A 6,699-nucleotide genomic window follows, 5' to 3' on the forward strand; every position below is an offset into this window, starting at 1 on the left:
ATGCAGCTTTGGGCTTCAATGAAGTGAATTCAGAGCTTTGAAGAGATACAGCCTGATCTCTAGTTTTCTTAAGTGAAAATGAAGCTCATAAAAATAGCACAACCTCTAACAGCTTTGAAAAAAGGCTGAGAAAATAAAGTCAAACCAAGCTAAGGAACAAAGCACTGGGGATAAAACAGATACTGCATGACTTGAGAAAAAGTGCTTCTACTGAGCTATTTAATTTCATTACAGATTGGAAAAACAGAAATAGAATCTTTAGTTTTATTAAAGCCTTTGCTCGAGAACCAGATCTACTTAGAACATTCAGAGTGAAAGAATTAGTCTTGAGAAAGAATTCATCTTTAGATAGATTTAATCAGCAGTCACTTTCAGTCTTGTAGATCTGTGGGAGAGAACCATTACATGTGTCTCATGAGGTTAATTCCCTAGTCACAATTCACATGAGTTAACATGCTTTAAGGATACTTCCTGGACACTTACACTAAAAATTACTAACAGTTTACTCAGCTGTAAGTGATGATACCAACTTGCTTCAGCAGATGACTGTTCTGGACCCTAAAATGTGATTCATGGGAAAGCTAAGTTTCATTTCTAATTTATTGCAGAAGTTCTGATATTTTAGAACTGCCAAAAGGGGAAAAAAAATTAAAAGTTTCCTTCGAGATTTATTGAGATGTTGTATAGTTTCCTTCTTCAAAATGCAGGCCAACAAGAAATTCCAAATTAAGAACCAGTTTTATTCAAGATAGATAGCAAAGATGGTTTTATGGATGCATGGACAATTTCAATAGTTCTGCTTTTCAAGCTATGCCTTTGTGAAAAAAACTAAATTTTAGCCAACTTCATTTTAGAAAGAAAAATATTCATACTCTGCTAACCATCAAATACAACAAAGACATTTGAAGTCATAATTCAATCTGCTGCGACTGGATGCAGCTCCACCAGCCTCAACAGGTTAATTATTCCACAGATATTGCTTCAGAGACCTACATTCACCACAGTCACAAACAGCTGTTCACCATTAACAAGATTCAATTTGACAGGTGGCTTTATTATTTTTTAATTTTTCACTTTTATCTTTCACCAATTTTAATCATCATTTTCAATTACAATGAAATTATACTTGACAAGAACCTCCTTTGCAAAAAGATTCTGGAAAAACAACATTTCCTTCAGGCTACTGATGTTCATGGTGCTTTTCAAGCTGCCCCATCAGTTTGGGTGATGTAACAAACTACGCCTAAGGTCAAGTTGCTGGCTTGATAGGTTGAAACACAAATCAGTCTCTAGTTGTGTTTTCACAAGTAGTACATGTTTTTGCTGTCAATGATCCATGTAACGTGAATTTGAAAGAGCATTCTTAAGCTTCTGACTTGATACTGCAATGGGACTATTCACGGCACAAGTTACAGAGGTTTAAACCTTTGCAGAAAAAGGTATTTCTATTGCAAATACTTCTAGCCTTCCCCTTTGGCAGTTCTGCTAACTCGATGCCTACGTGAATGCATAGCTTGACATTTTAAAACAACAATGTAGGTATCTCAATCCAAGCATCTCTTACACACGTTTAGTCAGCCAGCTCCTAAAGGCAAGGTCGCAAAACAGACACCATCAGTAGAATGCTGCTTTGTTACTCGAGTGAAAAAAGCTACTTAAGATCAAAGTCTAATTATGACATCTGCATCACAGCACTAAGTTGATTTCATTATAAACAGGATGAGTTTGTAATTCTTCCACCAGGAAAAATTAAAGGAAAAGAATACTTCCTTCTTAGGAAAAAGAAATCCTCACAGCAAATTTTCCAAGTAATACACTGCTACAGGTCTTACAAAAGAACAGGGCTGGCTCTTGGTAACACCTGAACACTGATGTAAATTCAAAAGCATTGCAAGCTTCATGTCTTACAGTCATCAATGCCTCCAAATTATTCATGCAGGCATAGCTCATTTGGTCTTGAAAATATGCCTCTCCAAACACACGGACATCATGTTATCCCCAATGCCTTCAATAGATTTCCTATATCCACTGATAATGTTGATTTACAAACCTAAACATTTACTTCCATTTCTTTGATAGCTGAGAAATTCAATTCAGCTTCCACACCACAAGCTAAGGGAACAGGGAATTTATTTGAAGCAACATAACCCAAGCACTGAGGACCCAGCATTCTTGATACCCTCTGAAAGAGAAGAAATGGGAAACTATACATTCAATATGGAGCAGCAGGAGCAATAATTGAATACTTTTCCATTCAGGCCCAGCCTAAAGAATTTTGTATCACACCTAGGAATCTGGAAATATGACTCAGTCATTATTTCTGTGGGAATCTTCAATCTCTTCTTGTTAGAAGAAAAAAAATAAACATCTTCCAGCTTCCACAGTCAGAAGCCAAGGAAGTCAGTCACTGAAAATTCTTGCTATGGTTTTCTTCCATTTTTCTTCATTACAGCATTTGGGTGACATTATTTAACCAGCAGCACCTGAAAGTCAGTATGTTACAAGAAAGACTTCATTCTGTGAACTATTTTGCATTGTAATATTTTCTGAGATATGGAACTCTTCCGACAGTGTAGAAAGCATTCCTACTCCCTTTGTTCAGTCAGAACAGTCTCGCATCAGAAAGATCAGGCCGGTGATGAACACTGTTCCAGTGCGGATTCTGTAACACGATGTATCAAACCAGGAGGCCTGTGGAAAGGAAATATCTATGGACAGATTCTCGGTAGATGCTTCAGAGATGTTTATTTCCCCAGCCACGGCCGGGGCTCTGCCGAGGAGCCCTCACAGTCCGGGCCGAGGGTCTGTGCCCACGCACGGAGCACAGAACAACCAATGGGAACGAGGCTGCCCAGGGGCAGGGAAACCCCGTGCCTGCCCTCAGGGCCCCGCTCCCAGGGCTCCATGGCGGGGGAGGAGACCCCGACAGAATACGAAATAAGCGCTGTACTTTTAAAGGCGATCCTTTGGATGGAAAGGTGCGCCTTTGGCTCTCTGCCGAAGCACCCGGCCGTAACGCCCTTTGTGCTGTTGTCTCCTGATTGTCCCTTTTCTGAAACTTTCCTTCAAATTCTACAAAGAGCGAAGCTCCTTTTTCCCAGCCTCGCGGTTGGGAGGGCATCACCGCTCATCCCTCCGCGGGAAGGATCGCATCACAAATAGTCCCTCCTGCGGATCACTCCGCGGCCAGGACGGCAGCACCGCGGCTCCCTCCGGCCGATCCCTCTGTTACCAATGGGATTGTGATGTTGGCTTTTCGCGTGTTCCAGAACTGTTATGAATGGATTGTGATGTTGGTTTTTTCATGTTCCTTAATGTGAGAAAAGCTTTGCCTCGGTTCTGTAACGTAGTGCTGTAGAATGGCTGCAGTTTGGGTGCTCAGTTTGGGGAGGGTCTTCACATTCCTGGAAAATCTTATCAGAAGAAAAGAACCCGAAACCAGACGGAATGAGGCAAGGAAAAAGATAAGACTGATAAGATGATACTCAGCAACTCCAATGAATAAATGAATGATACATGCCGGTGACGAATACGAAATAAGCGCTGTACTTTTAAAGGCGATCTTTGGGATGGAAAGGTGTGCCTTTGTCTCTCTGCCGAAGCACCCGGCCGTAACGCCCTTTGTGCTGTTGTCTCCTGATTGTCCCTTTTCTGAAACTTTCCTTCAAATTCTACGAAGAGCGAAGCTCCTTTTTCACATATAACAACTCAAAAACATCTGTAGAATCATTTCACATTTCCCTAAGGAATGCATGCATCACTGTAAGGACACAGAAATTGCAGGGTTTTGTTCTAAGAATCCCTGCTTTTCCCTTCCTACTGTCTTTCCTACTTTAGACTGCCCTCATGGAACCTATTCCAGGATTTTCCTAACCTTTTTTTGCTGTCTTAGTCCCTGTCTACTTTGTTCCTCTCAAAGAGCACAGATGACTTCTATTAATACCACAGTGCATTTGATGCCTGAAAGACAATTTTTATAGCAGAAAAAACAAATACATTACACTCGGTTGAGAACACAACAGTTTAACAGAATTCAAGACTTACCACTGCATGGGGTAGATCTCTATCAAATTACTGGTACTAAGTTGAAGTCAGATTTCACCAACTTAGCCAGCCTTTGTCAGATAATAGTAAGGCCTCAGATGTCTCAGAAAACTGGAGGTGCTCATAGACCTCTCCACAATAGGGAACAGGTGAAGAATAGTTGCATCCCATTTAATCAAAATTACCATCTAGCTGCAACTGCTAGCTATGCCCCTTCCATAACAAAACTCCTTCCCAGTAAAGAAGTATTATATTAAAGCTTTGTTTCTTGTACTTTCTCTCAACCTTTGTATAAAAGCATAAATAAAAGACTGAAGAATTGCTATGACAAATATTAACATGCTTTGCAAGGACTCTACACTAGGGAAATGACACAAGTTTCAGGGTATCTCCAAAAATAGTAATAATAACCTTTCATCATGAGTACTTTTTAGAATGTGCTTATTTCTGTATTTTTAAAACCAAATAAATATTCCACATTCCATTAGATAATTAAACTGTGACTAAAGGTATGCAAGCAGGACTCCACAACAATAAGTTACAGGAGATGACAGTATGTGGTAATTACTCAAAAATTCTAATAGGCCTACTGAGAACTTGGACAGCAGGCAAGTAAAATACAAAACCTTACAAGGAAACAGCTCCCCAACAAGAAAGTCCCCATCTGCAAAGAAAAGTTCCAACATACACATTGCTCCATGCTATCAACTGCTCTACTAGCTACATACCATTAACACACCAGCAATGCTACAAAACAGACCTGGAGAACAGCAAGGAGCAGCAGCTCTGTAACAGACAAAAAACAGCAACCAAAGTTGATAAGAACGATGGCAAGGCACAGCCTAAGCCCAAGCAATATAGGCCTAGGAACAATGCCCAAGCCCAGGCCATCAGACAAACCTGTGCTAACAAGACCAGGTCCATAAACAAATCAGACAAATCAGGAACGCCAGAGATGGCTCCGAAGGCACAAACCCACACCTCAAGCCATCCTCAAACAAAAAGTCAAGCCTGAGCCTTAATAGAGCTTGGGCTCATGGGCAGAGGTGTGGGTGGGGAACCCAGGTAAATGTAGTCAGGGTAATAAAGGCCCATCGGTGCACTCTGAGTCCTGAAAGGGCTTGGGAACAAAAACAATGAAACAAAAGGAAGCAAAAACAAGAGCACCAAAGACTTTCTAACATAATTAAACACTGAGCTCCCTCCTAAAATCTGATTGTTTTCCATGATAACACAAATGGATTAATTGCTAATCCATTTACCTAATTTTACAGTCTCTAAAGAGAAGAGATTTCAAATTTCACAAAAATACTTTGAATAAGGGCATTGAACCTAACTATAAAAAACAATTATTAGGAGCCAAAGCCAAGTGGAGTGAGCAAAACAAGTACCTGAAAAAAATAACAGCCTGAGTGCAGGTGATGCTAGCCAGGGTAACACAGGTGCTTCGCATACATCCTATTCTCAATTAGTCTTAATTATCTGCTGATTTAGTATTTAGTCTTTGTGCTACCTCTATATGAAAAATATTTGTTTGTAAATTAAAGTCTTTTATTGACTCCTATCAATAAAAATTGTAAATTACCTGCTCTTGATGGAGTTTTTAAGTTAAGATTCAATGACAAAATTCCTGCTCTAAAAATCAGTCTGGCTTATAGTCTAACATGAATACTCTGTGACTGTGTGAAGAAATGACAATAGTTGTTCTGAAGAAAGCAGTATGGCCTATCACAAATCCTGAAAAAGATAAAGAAGAAAATCTACCTATCTGCATTGGAGGAAAGGAGAGAAAAAAGTATAACACGTAGCTGTGGTGTGGAGGAAGGGAAGTGTAAAAAAAAATCATTAAACATTTTCCAAGTGAAGTTCTAGGTGGGAAAACAGATCTACTGAACACCTAGCTTCAGACCTAAAGCCTTTCCATTTTGCTCCTGCTCAAAAAGCAGGCATGACAAGGATTCCTAGAGTGCCTGGGTAGAATACTTAGACATTTCTGGGTACATTCCTGGAATGTTCCTACAAAGTAGAGAGAATTCCTAGAAATTCTTCTAAAAAGACTTTCTAGAAAGCATAGAGGGGATTCCTGGGTGCACCTGGAAAATTCCTAGAAAATATAGGGCAAACACCAGGCAAACTCCTAGGATACACTCAGAAAATCCCTAGAAAGCAGAAGAGAAAACAGAACATTTCTAAAAACCATTGGCAGAAATTCCTACAAAGCAAGGAAGGAAAACCTTCAGAAAGCACTATGAAAATTTCTATCAAGCCTAAGAAGAATTCTTGAAAATTCCTAGATGCTACACTGGGAATTCCTTGAAAGCATTTGGGAAAATTCCTAGAAAACACTGGGAAAAGCCCTAGAAAGCTGCAAGACCATTCTACATAAACCATACACTGATCTATATAACTGCTATGTGGGATTTTCTAAGAGGGAAAATTTGAATACAAAACACGTCCCTAACATTCTGTATGCCTGAAACCAATTCTTGTAGGGATTCATTTGCATTCTATTAAGAAACAAGTACATGATGCTTTAAGAATGCACCATTAAAAAGACAAAATGGAGAGCAGTGCAGAAATAGACAGTAAGAGTAATAAGCACGTGTGACACTTCCACTCTTACACACTCCTGATTTCCAACAATATCAGCTTGCA

Source organism: Corvus brachyrhynchos, unplaced genomic scaffold (assembly GCF_000691975.1).
Source record: "Corvus brachyrhynchos isolate BGI_N302 unplaced genomic scaffold, ASM69197v1 scaffold97, whole genome shotgun sequence".
Taxonomy (NCBI): Eukaryota; Metazoa; Chordata; class Aves; order Passeriformes; family Corvidae; genus Corvus; species Corvus brachyrhynchos.